General features: G+C 41.0%; 1 long non-coding RNA gene across 1 annotated transcript in view; it reads right to left on the bottom strand.

Annotated features, from left to right (window-relative positions):
* Positions 1-1,341: 1,341 nt before the first annotated feature.
* Positions 1,342-22,064, bottom strand: part of LOC108542301 (uncharacterized) — a 36,881-nt gene continuing 16,158 nt past the window's right edge. The window contains exons 2-3 of the long non-coding RNA XR_001889227.1: positions 4,029-4,209; positions 1,342-3,363 (exon numbers count right to left, since the gene is read on the bottom strand). This is a non-coding gene — a long non-coding RNA (uncharacterized LOC108542301). The remainder of the gene's footprint in view (positions 3,364-4,028; positions 4,210-22,064) is intronic.

Genomic DNA, 22,064 nt, shown 5'->3' with positions numbered 1-22,064 from the left:
GGTCATGGGACTTTTCCACCTCCATAATCATGTGAGCCAGTCCCTCATAATAAACCTCCTATGGGTGCCATTTCTCTGGAGAACCCTAACTAATCAACAGAACAATCACTTAAGGACCAGTTTCTCCCCCTCAACTTCATTTCCCTCCCAGATCACTCCTCCCATCTTCCCAGCTAGTTGATCTCCACATCATATGATCCCCTCAACTACTCCACAAGAAATATGTGGCGGAAATACCAAGAAAATGAATAAAGCAGAGATTGCTATGTGTCACCCACTGATCTGAGCCCTCACCAGAACCATGAGAGGTGGGTACTATCATTCTCCCCATTTTACAGGTGAGGAAATCGAGACTCACAGAGGTTAAGTAATTTGCCCAAGGCCTTTCAGGTGAGGCAGCTTGGAATCAAACCTAGGCGGTCTGGCTTGAGAGTCTGTCCATGAGGGACAGGAGGAGAGGGCAGGGCAGGGAAGGGGAAAGGGGATGTTGTGTAAACGGGAAAATGAGAATGCTGGTGAGCAGGCAGAGTGGATCCCAGGAAAGGCACTCCTTACCCTCAGCCTGTCATTTGCATACATCTGTTTCTCGCACTAGCTAGTGTGTTGCCTCTTAGGGAGCATGATGTCAGATGTGTTCTCCACCTGCAAGGCAGCAAATGATGTACTCTGTTCTCCAGGTAAACATCAAACCTATTCCCCCACCTGCCAAGACCAGTGGGTAGAGATGCCTGGCTGCCAGTCTACATATGCGTTCCACAGAGCATGCTGGAAGTGAGCTCAGGCATTGAGCCTCCCAGTCCCCACCTTTCTCCTCCCTACACACACACACACAGACACCGCTCACCTTACGACTCTGCCACAAACATCAGCTGCTTCCCCTCAGCAGGGGATGGCAAGGGTCACCCTGTGTCACGAGGACAGCCTTCCTTCCTGCATCTCTTCCTTACCTGCATTGGCTTTTGACAACCAGACAGATATATTTCAAACCACTTTTGTTTTTTACTGAACAAAGAAAAAAAATGTCCCTGTCATTGTTCACTGTGCTGTTGCTTCCTCCTATTAGCTCTGCTAAGATGCACCCAAAGAAAAGAAAATACAAGTGCATACAATTAGCAATGGAAATTATTAATAGGAGCAAGAGATTCAATCCATTCTACAAGTAATTCTGTAGTGATTTTAGTAATTGATAGTAATTAAACACTAATTAATTCATTTCCTAACTAATGTATTTACTTTATTTATGGGTATTCACTTTAATTACACTTGTTTGCATTCCTTGGGTTAAGTAATACAAATTTACTCTCTTTTTCTAAAAATATTTATTTGGGCTTCTTTAAGTCATTCTTTGAGAATGTGTGAGAACAAAGACTAATTGCTTCAAATTGCAGCTAAGCACATTGATTTAACACTTTGGAATGTGGAGCTAATGAAAAGTGAAGCTTTTCTGACTTCTCGGTTGGGCCTTATCTTCTTTCCCCTCATTCTGGTCCAGCTGTCTGGCAAACAGTCTCTCTGTTTTGTTCAGAAAAGATCTGGGAATAAGTTGCACGTGGACCTGAAACATCAGGGAATAACAGCCCCAGCTTTGGGCCTCACTTGCAATAAGCAGGACGAGCCCGGAGAGACATGGCAGACATGTGTCTGTTCTTTGGGTTGAGTGGTCACTAGATATCTCAGTAAGACTCCCAGAACTGGAAGCAAAGAGCTGAAGGCCACCCAGCTTTCTTATCTCTCCCTATTGGCCATGTGGTCTGTCTTCAGACACTGCTCCTGAAGGGCACTCTCTTGATATTTCACCTCTGAGCAGCTCCAACTCTTAGAAATCCTTCCTCACACTGAGCCTAAATCTATCACTTTAAGATGATCTTCCTCCCTGCCCAGCCCCACCCCGACCTGCTCTACTCATAGCCCACAGAGACTAAGTCCAATCTCTAATCCAAAGACCAGCCTGTCTGACACCTCACAATTTACATGGTGGCACCAGGCACTCCAATTTGTTTAAGTATTGTCAGGTAGAGCATTTTATTCTATAGCATCCTGTTTGCTGAAGGAACTCCAGCCTATTTTCATCCTCCCTAAAAGATGTGACGGGTTATGATCTGACTATCACAACGAAAAATAGAAACGACCTCTTTCAGTCAAGACACTGTATTTCCATTAATGACTGCATTAACTTGGGTTGTTCATATAACAATAACTTATTTGAGTTTTTAGCAATAGGCAGTGTGATGAGCATTCCTGAGATCTGTTATGAATGATGGGTACGTCAAAAGTATAAAAGAGACTCTAGGTTACAGAAAAAGTTTAGAAATTCTAGCTTGGACATCAGCTCTACACAAAGAAGTTTCTCCATTTGGCCCATTTGGCCTTCCTTTTTTAAAAAAAATTTGAAATATTTAATTGATAAAGATAGATTATATCCAAGGTGTACAATGTGATGATTTGATATACATATACATTGTGTAATGAATGCCACCATCAAATTAATTACACATCTGTCATCACCCATATTGTATAGTAGAGTGCCAGAACTTGTTCATCTTATGACTTAAAGTTTGTACCCTTTAACCAACATCTCCTCAATTATCCCAAGCCCCTGACAACCACTGTTCTACTCTCTGCTTCTATGAGTTTGACTTTTTTAGATTCCACATGTAAGTGAGATCATGTGATTTTTTGTCTTCCTGTGTCTACCTTATTTCACTTAGTATGATGGCCTCTGGGTTCATTAATGTCTTCAGAAACGACAGGATTTCCTTCCTTTTTATGTCTGAATAACATTCCACTGTATATATGTATCATGATTCCTTATCCATTCATTTGTTGATGGACACTTTGATTGCTTACATATCTTGGCTATTACAAAAAATGATGCAACGAATATGGGGTGCAAATATTTATTTGAGATACTGACTTCATTTCCTTTGATTATGTGTCCAGAAGAGGGATTGATGGATCATTTGGCAGTTTTATTTTTAATTTTTTGAGAATCCTTCATAGTGCCTTTTATAATGGCTGTACCAACTCACATTCCCACCAACAGTTTGCCAAGATTGTATTTTCTCCTTACCCTCACCAACACTTCTTTCTTGTCTACTTGATAACAGCCGTCCTAAATAGCATGAGGTGATATTTCATTGTGGTTTTGACTCACATTTCCCTGATTATAAGTGAGGTTGAGCATAATTTGTTTTATACAAATTATGTTCCACCTCAGACTGCCCAGGAGCAAAATTGGTCAGGGGCCAACAACAGGCAGAAAACCTGCAGGATGAGGGTGGAAAATATGCCTACAGTCACGATGGTTCTTTTGGCAGCAATGTTATCCTTCCATTGTGCAAGACTCCAATTCTCCCCTTCATTCTGGGAAGAGAAGGAAGATAAGGTAAGAGAGCAGTGACTGAAACAAGAAGAGACAGGAAAATTGGGGGTGGGTCTGTCTTCTGGGAAGTCCTGAGATGAATTTCTGTGAAAAATACATGACAATGATAAAAGAGGAAATCTCATATGTACTTAATATCTACACCTCAGGGGCTTCCCCATAATGCCAAGTTCACATGCATCATTTTTTTTTCACTATGGAATAGTGGAAGGGCTAATTGGTCTGGATGAAGAGACAATGAGAAATGAAGGCTCTGCAGCAGGCCCGTTGCTCATTCACCAGCCTCTGTAGCTACTGGGGTCCTTCCACCTGATGCCAGAGACTTACCAGAGGAAGGGAGTGGAAGGCCAGGGAAGGCGAAGTCAGAGGCTTGGGCCAGGAACTGTCCAGCCAGGAAAGTGCTGAATCCGCCCTCACCTGTGAGCATGGAGGGTCCATGGAAGCTGCTGCCAGGACCTAACCTCTGGAAATACACCTTTCCAAGGTGGGCAGGAGGTGGTGGAAATAGCCACACAACCAAATTATTACAGAATCATTATTGAAGTTTAAGCTGCTAAGAGTTCTGTTGGAGAATGGAGTGGGCCACAATGATGTAAGAAAGTCCCATTCTAGGCCTAGGGAAACACATGCTCTTGATCGAGGATACCTGGATACACAAACGAGCAGAATGACAGGAGTGATCATAATTTCCTTCCATGGTTGATGGAGCTTCTTCTCCAGCTCCATTCAGATGATAGCCCTTGACTTCCAATTTCTTTATTATTGTTTGGCCCCATAGAAATTACTTCCATTCTATAAAATAATTCCTGCCTAGCTATCTTTTGAAGCTGCAAGAAGAAGGATTTTCAACTATGTAGAAGTGAATGTAGCAGTAATACAGATGTGTCTGCATTTTAATAAAAATTGTGTGTGTGTGTGTGTGTGTGTGCGCGCACAGATACACAAATATATGTGGTTTGGTCTTATCAGCATTCAGTGTAGAATTTGCATCTGCTAATCAGTTAAGGATCCAGAAAAGTAGCTTTTGATAGAAGAATTCCATTACCAGCCAGCCGTCTGTGAAATACTGTACCTGTTCCATAAAGACAGGCCTGTTTTCATCCCTTATACACACACACACACACACACACACACATTCTCTCTCTCTCTCTCATGTGACCTGGTTATGCCACAAGGGAAATCAGCTAAGAATTCATGACAAAGTCCCTGAAGAGGGAAAAAAATCAAGGTTCTTTGAATTTAGTTTTTTTATGAACTGGAATGAGATTTCAGGACCAGAATCTTTAACATGTTGTTTTATAATTAAAGAAGGAAGGCAGGAAGGCAGGCAAGGTGAGGAGAGGGAGGGAAGGGAAAAGGAGGGAGGAAAAATGGGAGGGAGGACTCTTGCAGTCACAGAGGAGTGTACCTCATTCAATAACTGTTAAATGAAAAATAATAATTACAGGAATAAAGTGCGCATGACCAACACATAGGCCAAATCATCTCATCCTCTTTGCCTCTCTCATTCGTCTTTGGAGGCGTGGCATTTAAATATTGACTGGAGTTACATCCCCTGAGCCATTCCTCACTGGGATTGGGTTCTGAGAGTGTAATGTTAACTAAACTTTAAGGAAGTGAGAGCCTGAAATAGAAGTGAAATCAAATGCAATATAATGGAGAAAAATGATGAGACACTATTAAGAATTAAGTCCATTATCCTATTTGTTGCTAATGAAGATTCTTTGCCTTGGTTTCTTGTCCCGAATTAGTTCCTCTCCACATTCAGTGTGAGTTGTGTATTTGACTAAATTTAGGTAAGGGGATTCCAACCCCAGAAAAATAAGCAGTACACAGCCCATCCTATTTAAAAAGAAAAATTCAGATGGGTAATAAAGTGCCATCTCCACCATTCGGTATAGTATATGTTGGAACAAACTAAATAATCTGACCAGGCTTCTGCTCAAAATGCATTTCATAATCAAGAGGCTAATTACTTAAAGGCCCTCATTGACATGAGGAAGAAGTGGAGCAAAGCAAGTCACCTAGTAATTCCACACCTATTGAAAGACTCGAGGCCTAAAATGAAGCAAGATTAGCTGAACACGCCACACAGAATCAAATCAAGGTTCAGAATCCAAGTTCAGGGTTTAAGGAATCAAAATAGCAATCGAGAAAACGTTTTGTTGGATATCCATTTGTTCTGATATATGATGATTCTTTTTACTGCTGTCTCCTGATTGACAACTTCATCTCATTTCTTTTCTAGTCCCTACTTATATAATACCTTCCCCCTCAAAACACTCAGATACACACCCACAGGCATGCATGTGCTTGTGCCCATGTAAACTTACCATCTTCATGCACAAAACCAGCTGTTTCTCTTCATGTATTGCTCTTCTATCCATGTTTGACACTATCAATCATCCTCCCTTCCTTGGTTACTGAGACACTATTGCTCTTCTGTTTTCTTCCAACTATGTGGAATTGAATATACAGTAATCTTAATATGTGTGAATTTTAGTCTAAATTGTGTGTGTGTGTGTGTTCGTGCTCAGGCTAGCGAGAGACAATATACAGATGTGTTTCTACCTCTTTGTTCTCCTTCCTCTTTTCCCGCATCCTGAACATAGATATTTAACTCTGCCAGTCCTTTAATCCTTCCTCTGTAACTTTTCTCATAACAAGGCATTCACTTTTAAGGCTTCTGTTAGCCCCTCTATAAATACAATCATCAAATTTAACTTCAGTTCTGAAATCAGTCCCGAGTGCCACTTCCAAACGTTCAATAATTTGCTGAAGTTTTCCATCTAAACGTTCCCACCAGCATGGTAAACTGAACGCGTGCCAAACTAAACTCACCTTTCATCCTTTACCCCAATCAAAAAAGAAATAAGCTTTCCAGGCTGTGTTCCTTCTGTGTGTCACAACATCTCCATCATCTCAAGCCCCAAACGCTTGTCATCATCTTTTCCTTTTTTGAGCTTTGTCAATGTTGGGTCTTTCATATTTCCTTTACCTACCTCTGCCACCACCCTAATTCACACAATCCTTATTCATCATCTGGATTACTGTAATAGCCTCTAAACTGCTTTTGATGCCTCTAGTCTTCTACATCTCTAATTTGTTTTACAGATCCCTACAGAGTGATCTTCCTAAAGCACTACTCTGATTATCTTATTCATCTGTCTCAAAAACGTCCCATCTCCTGTTACTCTAGGTCCAAAATTTAAGCTTCCTTAATTTGAACCCAGAGTTCCTCACAATCTAACATAGACAGATGACATCTCTCACCATCCCTTCACCCAGCTCAGGTGTTTTGGCCAGACTGAACTGCTTGCCATTCACTGTATATCAGCATTTCCAGTTAGGTGTCATTGTCCTTCAGGTTCACTCAACCTGGAAAGCAGTGTCCATTTCCACAGGTTCAAATCCTTTGCTCAAATTCCATCTACTCCTAGGAGTTATCCTGGATATCTAGCTGAAAGCAAGGTTATATCCCTCTGCTCTCATTGTATTTATTCTTTTCCTGACCCTAATCATTTTCTTGATTTTTCGACTTTTGTTTTAGATTAAGTGGGTACATGTGCCGGTTTTTTACCTGGGCATATTGAGTGATGCTGAGGTTTGGGGTACAAATGATCCCATTACCCAGGTACTGTGCATAGTACCCACTAGTTAGTTTTTCAACCTTTTGTCCATCTTGCCCTCCCCCTTCTCATAGTCCCCAATTTCTGTTGTTGCCACATTTGTGTCCATGGGTACCCAATGATTAGCTCCTTCTAATAAGGGAGAATACATGTATTTGGTTTCCTGTTTCTGCATTAATTCACTTAGGATAATAACCTCCAGCTGCATCCATGTTGCAACAAAGGATGTGGTTTCATTTTTTACGGCTGCATAGTATTCCATGGTGTATATGCACCATATTTTCCTTATCCAGTACATCATCAATTGGCACCTAGGTTGATTTCATGACTTTGCTATTGTGAGTAGTGTGGTGATGAACATATAAGTGCATGTGTCTTTTTGGTATAAATAATTGTTTTCTTTTGGATACATACTCAGTAATGGGATTGCTGGGTCAAATGTTTGTTCTGTTTTAAGTTCTTTGAGAAATGTCCAAACTGCTTTTCACCGTGGTTGAACTAATTTACATTCCCACTAACAATGTGTAAGCATTCCCTTTTCTCTACTGACTCACCAGAATCTATTGTTTTTAGATCTTTTTTTTTTTTTTTTTTTTTTTTTTTTTGAGATAGATCTTGCTCTGTCACCCAGGCTGAGTGCAGCAGCATGAACATGGCTTACTGCAGCCTTGACCCCCCTGGCCTCAAGCAACTTTCCTGTCTCAGTCTCTTGTGTAGCTTGGACTATAGGCATGTGCCACCACACCTGGCTATTTTTTTTGGTCAATTTTTATATATTTTTTCTTTTATTGGAAAGATTAAGTCTCATCATGTTGCCCAGGGTGGTTTTGAACTTCTGGAATCAGGTGACCCTCCTGCCTCTGCCTCCCAAAGTGCTGGGTTTACAGGCATGAGCCACTGCACCTGGCCTTTACTTTTGAATAATAGCCATTCTGACTGGTATGAAATAACATCTCATTGTGATTTTGATTTGTGTTCCTCTGATCATTAGTGCTGTACAGCACTTTTTTCATATGTTTCTCAACCACTTGCATGTTTTCTTTTGAGAAGTGTCTGTTTATGTCATTTGCCCATTTTTCGATGATGTTATTTGTTTTTTCGTTTGTTTTTTGCTTGTTGAATTAAGTTCCTTATAGATTCAGGATGTTAGACCTTTGTTGGATGCATAGTCTGCAAGTATTTTCTCTCATTCTTTAGGTTTATTCTGTTAATAGTTTCTCTTGGTGTGCAGAAGTTCTTTTGTTTAATTGGGTACCACTTGTCAATTTTTGTTTTCATTGGGATTACTTTTGAGGACTTAAACTGTTTCCCAAGGCCAATATCTAGAAAGGTGTTTCCTAGGTTTTCTTTTAGGATTCTCATAGTTTGAGGTCTTACGATTAAATCTTTAATCCATCATGTGTTGATTTTTGTAGATGGTGAAAAGTAAGGGTCCAGTTTCATTCTTTTGTATATGCCTAGCCAGCTAGCTATCCCAGCACCATTTATTGAGTGTCTCCTAAAAAAGGAGAGTCCTTTTCTTACTGTTTATTTTTGTTAATAACAGATTGATGTAAGTGTGTGGCTTTATTTCCAGGTTCTCTCTTCTGTTTCATTGGTCTATGTGTCTGTTTTTGTACCAGTATTATGCTGTTTTAATTACTGTAGCTTTATAGTATAGTTTGAAGTAGACTAATATGATGCCTCTGGCTTTGTTCTTTTTACTTAGGGTTGCTTTGGCTATTCAGGCTCTGTTTTTGGTTCCATATCAATTTTAGGATAGTTTTTTTCTAGTGCTGTAAAAAACAGCATTAGTAGTTTGATAGGAATAGCATTGCATCTGTATTTCACTTTAGGCAGGATGTCCATTTTAATGATACTGATTCTTCCAATTCATGAACATGGAATGCAATGTTTTTCCATTTGTTTGTGTCATCTATGATTTATTTCAGCATTGTTATGGATATTTTATCTCCTTGATTAGTTACATTTTTAGGTATTTTATTTTTTGTGTGACTATTGTAAATTACATTGCATTCTTGACTTGGTTTTCATCTTGAATGTTATTGACGTATAGAAATGCTACTGATTTTTGTACATGGATTTTGTATCCTGAAACTTCATTGATGGCGTTTATTAGTTCCTGGAGGTTTTTGGCAAAGTCTTCAGGGTTTTCTAGGTATAGGATTATATCATCCATGAGGAGAGATGATTGACTTCTTTTTCTTATTTGGATGCCTTTTATTTCTTTCTCTTGCCTGATTGCTCTGGGGCTAGCACTTCCAGTACTATGTTGAATAGGAGTGGTGAAGTAGGCATCCTTGTCTTGTTCCAGTTCTCAAGGGGAATGCTTCCAGGTTTTGCCCATTCAGTACGATGTTGGCTGTGGGTTTTTCATTGATGGCTCTTATTATGGTGAGGTAAGTTTCTTCAGTGCCTTGTTTCTTGAGGGTTTTTATCATGATGGGATGCTGGATTTTATTGAGTTTTTTCCATATCTATTGAAATGATCATATAGTTTTTGTTTTCAATTCTGTTTATTTAGTGAATCACACTTACTGATTTATGTATATTGAACTGACCTTGCATACCAGGAATAAAGCCTACTTGATCATGGTAAATTAACTTCTTGGTATGCTGTTGAATTCAGTTTGCTAGTATTTTGTTGATCATATCTACATCCATGTTCATCAGGGATATTGTAGTTTTTTTTTTGTTGTTGTTATTTCTTTTCCAGGTTTTGGTATCAGGGTGATGTTAGCTTTACAGAATTAGGGTGGAGCACCTCCTCATTGATTTCTTGAAATAGTTGCAGTAGAATTGGTACCAGATTTTTTTTCTATGTCTGGTAGAATTAGGCTATAAGTCCATCTGGTCCAAGACTTTTCACTGGTAGGTTTTTAAATACTGATTCAATTTTGGAACTCCATGTTAATCTGTTCAATGTTTTAATTTATTCCTGATTCCATCTTGGGAGAGTATGTGTTTCCAGGAATTTATTGATTTCCTCTAGATTTTTTATTTTTTTTATTTTTTTTATTTTTTATTTATTTTTTTTTTTTTGAGACGGAGTCTTGCTCTGCCGCCCAGGCTGGAGTGCAGTGGCCGGCTCTCAGCTCACTGCAAGCTCCGCCTCCCGGGTTCCCGCCATTCTCCTGTCTCAGCCTCCCGAGTAGCTGGGACTACAGGCGCCCGCCTCGTCGCCCGGCTAGTTTTTTTTTGTCCTCTAGATTTTTTAATCTATCTGCTTAGAGATGTTCATAGGACTCTCTGAGAATCTTTAGTATGTCCGTGGGATCAGTTGTATTATCACCTTTGCATTTCCAGTTGTGCTTATTTGGATCTTCCTCTCCTTTTTTCTTTGTTAATCTAGCTATTGGTCTAGTGGTTTGGCTTATCTTTACAAAAAAAAATAACTTTTGGTTTCACTAATTTTCCTTGCTAGCTTTGGGGTCGTTTTTCCAGTCTCTCTAGGTGTGATGTTAGACTGTTAATTTGAGATTTTCCAGCTTTTGAAGTAGGCACTTATTCTTCTTTCCCAACTGCATTTGCTGCATCCCAGAGATTTTGGTTTGCTGTATCTCTGTTTTTATCTATTTCAAAGTTTTTGTAAATTTCTATCTTAATTACACTGTTTACCCAAAAGTCATTCAGGAGTAAGTTGTTTAATTTCCAGATACTTGTATAGTTTTGAGAGATATTCTTGGTATTGGTTTCTATTTTTATTCCACTGTGGTCCACGAGTAGAGTTGGTGTGATTTTTTTAATTTTTTGAGACTGCTTTATGGCCAAGCCTGTGGTCAACCTTGCAGTATGTTCTGTGTGCAGATGAGAGAAATATATATTCTGTGGTTGATGGGTGGAGTATTCTGTAGGTGTCTATTACGTCCAACTGGTCAAGTGTCAAGTTTAGAATTTCTTTGTTAGTTTCTTGTCTCAATAATATGTCTAATGCTGTCAGCAGGGTGTTGAAGTCTCCCACTATTATTGTGTGGCTATCTAAGTCTTTTTGTAAGTCTATAAGTTTTTTATATTCTATTTTATATTTCAGTAGTTTTGGGGGAACAGGTGGTGTTTGGTTGCATGAATAAGTTCTTTAGTGGTGATTTCTGAGATTTTGATGCATCCATCACCCACACAGTGTATACTGTACCCAGTGTGTAGTATTTTATCTCTTACCCTCTCCTCTCCTTTCCCCAAAGTCCCCAAAGTGCACCGTGTCATTCTTATGCCTTCACGTCCTCAGAGCTTAGCTCCCAATTATGAGTGAGAACATATAATGTTTGGTTTTCCATTCCTGAGTTACGTCACTTAAAATAATAGTCTCTAATTCCATCCATCTTGCCGTGAATGCCATTATTTTGTTTCTTTTTTATGGCTGAGTAGTATTTCATTTTGTGTGTGTGTGTGTGTCACATTTTCTTTATCCATGCTTTGATTGATGGGCATTAGGACTGGTTCCATATTTTTGCAATTGCAAATTGTGCTACTATAAACATGCATGTGCAAGTATCTTTTTCATATAATGACTTCTTTTTCTCTGGGTAAATAGATACCCAGTAGTGGGATTGCTGGATCAAATGGTAGAATTACTTTTGGTTCTTTAAGGAATCTCCACACCGTTTTCGATAGTGGTTACACTAGTTTACTTTGCCACCAACAGTGTAAAAGTGTTACTTTTCACCACACCCACACCAGCATCTACTATTTTTTTATTTTTTGATTATGGCCATTCTTGCAGGAGTGAGGTGGTATCGCATTATCGTTTTGATTTGCATTTCCCTTATAATTAGTGATGTTGGGCATTTTTCCATATGCTTCTTGGCCGTTTACATATCTTCTTTTGATAATTATTTATTCATGCCCTTAGCCCACTATCTGGTAGGACCCTTTGGTTTTGTTTCTTGCTAATTTATCTGAGTTCTTCGTAGATTCTGGAAATTAGTCCTTCGCTGGGTGTATAGATTGTGAAGATTTTTCTCCCACTCTTTGGGTTGTCTGTTAACTCTGCTGACACTTTTGCCGTGCAGGAGCTTTTTAGTTTAATTAAGTTCCACCTATTTATCTTTGTTTTTGTTGCATTTGCTTTTGTGTTCTTGGTCATGAAGTCTTTACCTAAGCCAATGTCTAGAAAGGTTTTTTTGATGTTATCTTCTAGAATTTTTATGGTTTCAGGTCTTAGATTTAAGTCTTTGATCCAGCTTAGTTGATTATTGTATAAGGTGAGAGACGAGGATCCAGTTTTATTCTTCTATATGTGGCTTGCTAACTATCCGAGCATCATTTATTGAATAGGGTGTCCTTTCCCCACTCTTATGTTTTTGTTTGCTTTGTCAAAGATTAGTTGGCTGTGTTTGGCTTTATTTCTGGGTTCTCTATTCTGTTCCATTGCTCTGTGTGCCTGTTTTTATACCAGTACCATGCTGTTTTGGTGACTATGGCCTTATAGTAAGAGTCTGAAGTCTGGTAATGTGATGCCTCTAGGTTTTTTTCTTTTTGTTTAGTCTTGTTTTGGCTATGCAGGGTCTTTTTTGGTTCCATATACATTTTAGGATTTTTTTTTCTAGTTCTGCAAAGAATGATGGTGGTATTTTGATGGGAATTGCATTTAATTTGTAGATTTATTTTGGCAGTACTGTATGGTCCTTTTCACAATATTAATTCTATTCATCCATGAGCATAGGATGTGTTTCCATTTGTTTGTATTGTCAATGATTTCTTTCAACAGTGTTTTGTAGTATTCCTTTTAGAGGTCTTTCACCTCCTTGGTTAGGTATATTCCTAAGCTTTTTTGTTTTTGCTTTTTGGTGGGTTTTTATTTGCAGCTATTATAAAAGGGGTCGAGTTCTTAATTTGATTCTCAGCTTGGTTGTTAATGGGGTATAGCAGAGCTACTGTTCCGTGTACATTAATTTTGTATCCTAAAACTTTGCTGAATTCATTTACCAGTTCTAGAAGCTTTATGGATGAGTCATTAATGTTTTTGGGGATACAAACATATCATCAGCAAACAGTGACAGTTTGACTTCCTCTTTACTAATTTGGATACTCTTTATTTCATTATCTTGTCTGATTGCTCTGGCCAAGTCTTCCAATAATATGTTGAATAGAAGTGGTGAAAGTGAGCATCCTTGTCTTGTTCCAGTTCTCAGGGGGAATGTTTTCAACTTTTCCCTGTTCAGTATAGCGTTGGTTGTGGGTTTGCCACAGATGTCTTTTATTATCTTAAGGTATGTCCCTTCTATGCTGATTTTGCTGAGGGTTTTAATCATAAATGGAGGCTAGATTTTGTCAGATTCTTTTTCTACATCTATTAGGATGATCATGTGATTTTTGTTTTTAATTCTGCTTATGTGGCATATTATATTTACTGACTTGCAGATGTTAAACCATTGCTGCATCACTGGTATGAAACCCAATTGATCGTGTTGGATTTCCTTTTTGATATGCTGTTGGATTCAGTTAACTAGTATTTTGTTGAGGATTTTTGCATCTATGTTCTTCAGAGATATGGGTCTGTGGTTTTCTTTTTTTGTTATGTCCTTCCCTGGTTTTCTCTACCCTATGGAATAGTGTCAATAGGATTTGTACTAATTCTTCTTTGAGTGTCTGGTAGGATTTAACTGTGAATCCGTCTGGTCCTGGACTTCTTTTGTTGGCAATTTTTCAATTACGATTTCAATTTTACTGGTTATTGTTGGTCTGTTCCGACTTTCTACATATTCCTGGTTTAATCTAGGATGGTTGTATATTTCCAGGAGTTTATCCATCTCCTCTAGGTTTTGTAGTTTATGTACATAAACGTGTTCATGGTAGCCTTGAATAATCTTTTGTATTTTGGTGGTATCAGTAGTAATATCTCTTCTTTCATTTTTAATTAAATTTATTTGAGTCTTATCTCTTCTTTTCTTGGTTAATCTCACTAATGGTCTACCAATTTTATTTATCTTTTCAAAGAACCACCTCTTTGTATTTAAAAAAAAAATGTGAGTGCTCCAATGTTGGGTACATATATATTTGGAATAGTTATGTGTTCTTGTTAAATGTAACCATTTATCATTATGGGTCCCTGTTCTCACTGTCCTTTTTTAATGTGGTTGCTTTAAAGGCTGTTTTATCTGATATAAGAATAGACCCCTGGTAATTTTTTTTCTTTTTGCATGATAGAGCTTTCTTCAACCCTTACTTTGAGCCTGTGGGTGTCAGTACTTGTGAGATGGCTGTCCTGAAGGCAGCAGATGAATGGGTCGTGTTTTTTTAGACAACTTGCCACTCTGTGCCTTTTGAATTGGGTGTTTAGACCGTTTACTTTCAAGGTTAATGTTGATATGTGAGGTTTTGGTCTTACAAAGTTATTAACTGATTGCTTTGTAGTTTCTGTTGTGTGGTTTCTTTATAGGGTCTGCAAGCTATGCACTAAATGTGTTTTTGTGGTAGCAGATTTCTTTTCTTTTTATATTTAGAACTCCCTTAGGGATCTCTTGTTAGACTAGTCTAGTGGTAACAAATTCCCTTAGTGCTTGCTTGTCTGGATACGCTTTTATTTCTCCAAGAATCAAAAATTCTTGATTGGAATTTCTTTTCTTTAGAATGCTAAAAATAGGCCTCCCATCTCTCCTGACTTGCAAGGTTTCTGTTGAGAAGTCAACTGTTATCCTGCTGGGGTTCTTTTTGCATGTGATCTGACCTTTATCTGTAGTTGCCTTTCAGATTTTTTTCTTTAGCATTAACCTAGTGACTATATGCCTTAGCAATGTTCATTTTGTGTTGCATCTCATAAGTCTTCTCTGGATTTCTTGTATCTAGATGTCTACCTCTCTAGCAAGATTAGGAAAATTTTCTTCAATTATTTTCTCAAATATGTTTTCAAGGTTATTTGCTTTTTCTCCTTCTCTCTCAAATATTTTTTTAAAAAAAATTCTCTGTATTTTTGTCTGGCTGAGTTAGTTCAAAAGACTGGTCTTCAAGGTCTGAAATTCTTTCTTCTGCTTAGTCCTTTCTATTGATAAAGCTTTACATTGTATTTCAAAATTCCTTGAGTTTTTCTATTCCAGAAGCTCTGATTGATTTTTCACATGTTTATCTCTTCTTTCCTTTGCTGGATTGCTTTGGAAGTTTCTTTGTGTTGATTTTCAACCTTGTCTTGTATCTCATTGATCTTTCTTGCAATCTATTCTTTGAATCGTTTATCTGTCATTTCTGAGTTTCCATTTGGTTTGGGACCATTGCTGGAGAGATAGACAGTATGATTCTTTGGCGGTGTTACTACATTCAGAGTTTTCATGATGCCCGAATTCTTGCACTGGCTTCTTCTCATCTGCAGATACTAGTACTTCTAATTTTTGTAATTATTTTTGTGCAGATAGGATTTTTTTTTTCTTTCTTTCCCTAGAGTATTATTTTTTTCCTTCCTTTTCCTTTTCCCCCCTCCTAGGGGGTGTGACTGTAGAGAATGCTGGGTAGTGTCTTTTGGCTTTGCTTCTATAGCCCTATGTATTTCTTTTGGCAGGTTTTGTATTGAGCTATGCCATTTAACCTATAAGCCAATATACGGCACTTATAGATATGACCCTGCTATGGCCAATATGGCTGGGGATACACTTTATTCTTGTTTTCTGACAGAAGATCTCTGTTGCCTCTGGGCTGACTCATGGAATGCACAGTGGTCTGAGTCCCCTGCTCAACCCCAGGGAGGGCAGGGGCCACAGAAGACAGGGCCAGACTGGGCAGGTCCACCTATATCAGGTCTCTTGATGGCAGGCACAAGCACCAGCACTGAGGGAGAATCCAGTGGGTGACCACCAAGTGCCTAGAGGTGTACCTATGCATGGAGCTGAGAAACCTCCTCAGCATCAAGGTCTCTGCATGGGGATGGGGGCAGCCTAAACTCCATGAGAGTAGGTGATCCAGATGTCTGGAGATCTGCCTGGGCATGGAGCACAGAGGGCCCCTGCAGCAAGATCTCTGCACTGAAGGGTTGGAGCAACTCAGGCTGCTGATGCAGTCAAATGCCTGGAGATCTGCCTGGATGTGGAGCAGAGAGGGACACCCCACCCTATACCAAGATCTCCACACAGGAAGGGAAGGATGGGTCAGGCTGCTGATCTAGGTGAGGGGGTGCTTCAAATGCCTGGAGATCTGCCTGGGCATGAGGCAGAGAAAGCCCTGCTGCACCGTGATCCATGCCCAGGAATGGTAGAGTGGTTCAGGCTGCTAGTCCAAGCAAGTGGGTGCTCCAAATGCCTGGAGATCTGCCTGAAGGTGAGGTGGAGAGGGCCCCATGCACCATGATCTTAGGGGAGTAGGCTGGGGCACCTAGCAGTGTCACATGCAGACTGGTTCCAGGTTGCCAAACTGGCCCTGGCTGCAAGTCGCACCACCCAGGAGAAACTGCAGCTCTAGTAGCTCTCCTCCCACCCCCAGTTGCTATGGGAAAAGAGGACAACTCTAGCACCTACTGCTGAAGCACCTTCCACAGTTCTGGCTGTGGAGTCTCCTATCCTGCTAAAGAGCAGGTGGTCTAATCTCTGGACCGAGACTAAAATGCCTGCATGGCCATGCTGCTAGGTCACCAAAGAATGACTGACTTGTTATGCTCCTGGATTAAAAATGGCATCCTGCTCTCAGTCCCGCTCTGGAAAAATGCCTGCAGCTTTTCCCAGTGTCTTTCTCTCACAGCCTCTCCAAGCCTCTCCCCAAGTTAGTTCTAGAGCTTGGAAGAAACAAAAGTGTCCCCCCAAATCCCTTAGCCTGGGTTACTTGGATCCCCAGCGGAAAGGTGAGTCACAGACAGAGGCTCTTTTCCTCTCTTGTGTACTAGGCTTCACCCACTTTTATCAGCCAGTCACTTTTATTTTGGGGGCTGTTTGCCAGTGTTCTCCTCCCTGGGATCTGGGATGTCCTTCATGATTCCAGTGGATTCTCATTTTCTGTCTTGAATTAAAGCTCACATGGCCGATCTTTATGTACTTTCTTGCTATTTCCAAGTGGCTGAGGCATGCTAAAAGCCTGTAAACCACCACCTTGGGAGGAAAAAACCTCAACTTTGTATGAAAGTTGCATGGTAATATCTCATCTCCTTTAGGAGACTGAAAGCTCTTGAAAGCAGAGCCTGTATCTGTATGGGACACACAACACTTGAACACATTAGTGCTTAATATGTACTGAATAAGCACATACGAATGCATGCATGGACTCATATACTTGTGTGAACACCATACCTTGCTCACTAAACGTATGGTCATTCATGGAGACAAAAGCATAAATAAATCACCATATAAATCCATCACTTAACCACGCATTTACAATGTGCTCATGGTGAGAGCTGTGCATTTGTAACTGCATGCCCATGGGTATTCATGCTTGAAGAAAAAAGAAAAATAAACCCTTTGAACAAACGGGCAATGACTCTCTGTCTCTGAGTGCTTCAAGTCATCCTAACACGGGTGCCTGTGTGAAAGAAAGTGAAAACCCTGGTGTTGCTCTGAAAATGCCAGGTCAGATGAAAGAGCTGCTGGGACTGGAAGAAATCCATATGCACTGACTACCTCTGAGGACTGGGGCCAAGACAGGCTGCCACTGATGAGGTAAAGAAACCCAAGCTAAGAATGTGCTTAGAGGGAAGAGAAGTAAACTACAGACAATTCCAGAATGGCTCTAAATGGCAAACATCCTCCCAAATATACAGCAAACAACAGTGACATGACTGACGTGTAGAGCTGTGTGTGTGTGCTTGTGTGTGTGTGTGTGTGTATGTATTCAGGATGGAGAGGAATACGAGAATGAATGAATGAATGAATTCAGGGCACGCTGATAAATTCCCCCAGGGATAAAATCCAAAGCATCTGCTTCTAAGAGATAAACAGAAAGCTCTGCTCCTCAGAGGCATGGCCAGTGGCTGAACACAGAGCTAATCTCCTCTGCAATGGGTCCCAGGCACCGCGGCAAATGTGTGTCAAAAAAAAAAAAAAAAAAAAAAAAGAAGGTAAAAAAGAGAATCTCACTAAAGGCAGTTATGTGAATTCAAATACTCTTTGCAGTTTGGATGAAAGCAACCAAAATTGATGTTGTTTCAAAAAGACTAGAGGCGCCAGAGCAGAGAAATAGATTAATTTTGGCTATGGAGATGAAGAGGACTCCCTGGCTAACAGGGTGGGGCCCCGCCAGCTGCCAATGAGCATGAAAATGCTGTGCGTTTTCCAAGCACTATGTGCTCCTCCGTGAGCTTTCCCATTTATTGTGTCGTTTGATCTTCCAAGCACCAAGGTGAGTAAGCAATGCAGGGGTTGTTACTCCTCTGCCGTGGAATTTAGCTGATGCCCAATATCCCCCCAGCCTGGAATCCATCTCCATTATGACCAATCTGTGACTTCAGGGCAGTGCTTCTCAAGCTTTTATGTAAACATCACCTGGAGTATGCACATATGGAAATTCAGATTCCAACTCCACAAGTGTGGGATAGAGCCTGGGATTCTGCATTCTAACATGCTCCCAAATGAGCCCCTTGTAGGTGTGGAATCATATAGCTTTGGACACCATGTCCATGAGTGCTGGGTTTCCATAAAAGTCAGGTTATAAGCTCTTCGTTTGGCCAGACATTTTTTAAGCTACTAAAATCCTCGGCCAGATGTCACAAGTAGATCCCAGTTAGGACTGAGTGGTCTTTAGCTCCCAGATGCATAATCACCTGCAGGAGACACCTTCCCAATCCCTACTTAAGACCCTGGAAAAGTCCCAGCCCCTCTCTGGATTTCCATTTCTCCTACAAAATCAAAGCACATCCTCTCCTAGGCCCTACATGAAGAAGCCCAGAGAGGATTTCTTGTTTGGATTTATTTGGCTGTGATGAAGCCCCGCAAAAGGTCCCGGAACACTGAGACTCCATAGAGAGTTCATTCCCATCGACATACAAGGAAAACGTGAAGAACCTCAACCTACTCCATCACCATCTTTGTCCCCCACCCAGGGTGAGAGAACAGGCACGTTACCACCATCCAGTCTTTCCTGAGAATGACGGAATGCCAAAGGAGGATCTTACTCGGCATCCCAGAGCAAGGTAAAGATCGATCCTAATGCCCTGATTTTGACCCTACACAATAGCATTAAGAGTACAGAGAAGGTCCACTCCAGACCCTGTTTGCCTGCAGAATAGCAAAGTTTTGCTGCCTGATCCTTCCTCTGGAAGCTTCATCCCAGAGGGGCACCCGCTAGGTACCAGCTGGAGCTCTCCTGTATGAGGTGTCTGTCAACCCCTGCTGGGAGGTGTCCCCCAGTCTGGAGGCACAGGGATCAGGGGCCTACTTGAGGCAGTCTGTCCCTTAGCAGAGCTCGAGTTCTGTGCTGGGAGATGGGCTCAAAACCACGATGAGATATCATCTCATGCCAGTTAGAATGACAATCATTAAAAGTCCTGGAAACAACAGATTCTGGAGAGGATGCTGGGAGAAAATGGAACACTCTACTCCTGTTGTGGTGCAGTGTACAATAAGTTTCCCTACCTTGGGAGACAGTTGGTGATTCCTTAAAGGATCTAGAACGCAGAATACCATTGACCCAGCAATCCCATCTACTGGGTATATACCCCAAGATTATGAAATCATTCTACTATAGAAGACACCATGCACACATGTATGATTTATTGCAGCACTTTCCAAATAGCAAACGGCTTGGACCAACCAAACCCCGATCAATGATAGACTGGATAAAGAAAAGTAGTACATCTACACCATGGAATACCTATGCACCATACAAAAATGATCCGAGTTCAATGTCCTTTGGCCGGACATGGATGAAGATAGAAGCCATTCATTCTCAGCCAAACTAACACAGGAACAGAAAACCAAAACACTGCATGGTTCCTCACTCCAATAAGTGGGAGTTGAACAATGAGAACACATGGACACAGGGAGAGGAACATCACACACCGGGGCCTGTCAGCTGATGGGGCACTAGGGGAGGGATAGCACTAGGAGAAATACCTAATGTAGATGATGGTATGCATCTACATCATTGGTTGATGGGTGCAGCCAACCACGATGGCATGTGTACACTTGTATAACAAACCTTCATATTCTTCACATGTATCCAAGAACTTAAGTATAATTTTTTAAGAAAGAAGAGTACAGAGGAAAGGCCAGTTCCCATCTAGCCCCCTCACTGACTAAGCACAATGCTTGCATTCCACATTAAAGCATATTCTACTAAGTCCTTTTCACCCTCAGAAATGTCTTTCTCCAACTATAAACATTCCTGGGAGGACTGTTTAATACCTTTGAACCTTAATCATTTAACAAGATCAAGGGAATTTTTGTATTAGATTTCTTGTAACAACCAGCTGACACAAAGGCACTCCCAGAACAGGGTGAGGGACAGGCACAAGCAGTAAGAGTGGACCCCTAAAAGCACCCATGAGAAGTCACCAAAAGACTACCATTGCCTGCTTCTCCGCTTTGCATAAAACCAGACCTGTTTCTACGTTTCCACCAATACTGCCCGAGAAGCCCTGAGTCTCTGGATGGTCTTCAGAATTCACAAAGATGCCCTGTCCAGCCACAGCCTTTCTTCTGCCCGGCCCCACCCATGATAAGGATGAGCTATGCTTGTTCCAGCTGTGCAGGAGACTCCGTGTTGTTTCAGAGCACGTGGCGTGGGGATGAGGAGATGCAGTTCCCTGATGCAGTGGCTCAGCACTGCACAGGCACCCCTCATGCAGCCTGTTCTCAGTGGGCCCACTGAGAAGACAAAGAATGAGAACTCCAGCATCCTGATTCCCCACTCCAGGACCCACTGCCTTGGCCTCAGAGCCAGCCCCAGATGCCCTTCAGAGACTGCGAACCTCCAGGAAAAATTAAATCCTCACAAAACACCCTTTAATTTTATCCACTTGCCTTAATGAAGGTTCCGGTATTAATGACCTCGGAGGCGTTTTGTCTGACAGTTCTGCTGGTAACTAAACCCTGTGCTATTTCCCCCGCCCAACAGCCTGAAATCTCAAGCGTCACCGCTAATCTTATTTTCCATTTCTGGGCTATATTGCATTAGCACCTTTTTATTTCTCCTGGCATGTTTGACAGTGAGTTCAGGCTAGTGAGAATCATCTCTTTGTGCTGGCAAATAGGGATTGCATCGGCTGTTTGAGAATAATGACTTATAGTTAAAATTACCCCCAGGATGTCATAATTACATGGTTGCAGCTTTCTTCTTTGACAAGTTGGAGAGGCGGAGTTCAGGTGGCCTACGGGAAGTTGCTTGGGGTGGAGGAGAAAGATGGATAAACAAATGTGTACCCAGAGCCCCCCAGGAAGCTTGAGGACCTAGAACAGAGGCTGAAGCTGTAGCATGCTGTGAGCAGGCAGGAAAGAGCTATTCAGCCCTATCTGCCCACCTCCTGCACATACACACACACACACACACACACACACACACACACACACACACTCCTTCTGCCCACCCAGAGTTAAAATGAAAGGGCCACCACACTAGCTTCACTGAGGGTGGCATGATTTTCACGATCCCCCAGACTCCCCAAAACCATGAACGTCACACCCTATGGACTTTACGGCAGCATCTGAAATTTACAAATGAAACATCCCTTTGACCTAACTCATTAAACAAAAGGTCTCTGCTGAAGCCAAGCATTATTTGGGAGATTTGGGAGGAGTTTCATCATTAACATTAACAGTCGGTTAGGTTAACTCATGGTATTCTGCAACCAATGTTTTTTATTTTTTTATTATTTTATTTTTTTTATTATACTTTAAGTTCTAGGGTACATGTGCATAACGTGCAGGTTTGTTACATATGTATACCTGTGCCATGTTGGTGTGCTGCACCCATCAACTCGTCAGCACCTATCAATTCATCATTTATATCAGGTATAACTCCCAATGCAATCCCTCCCCCCTCCCCCCTCCCCATGATAGGCCCCGGTGTGTGATGTTCCCCTTCCCGAGTCCAAGTGATCTCATTGTTCAGTTCCCACCTATGAGTGAGAACATGCGGTGTTTGGTTTTCTCTTCTTGTGATAGTTTGCTAAGAATGATGGTTTCCAGCTGCATCCATGTCCCTACAAAGGA

This window comes from Rhinopithecus bieti, unplaced genomic scaffold (genome assembly GCF_001698545.2).
Source record: "Rhinopithecus bieti isolate Rb0 unplaced genomic scaffold, ASM169854v2 scaffold_20150, whole genome shotgun sequence".
In the NCBI taxonomy this organism is placed as follows: Eukaryota; Metazoa; Chordata; class Mammalia; order Primates; family Cercopithecidae; genus Rhinopithecus; species Rhinopithecus bieti.
The sequence above is the reverse complement of the archived record's forward strand: the minus strand, read 5'-3'. Positions and strand labels throughout refer to the sequence as shown.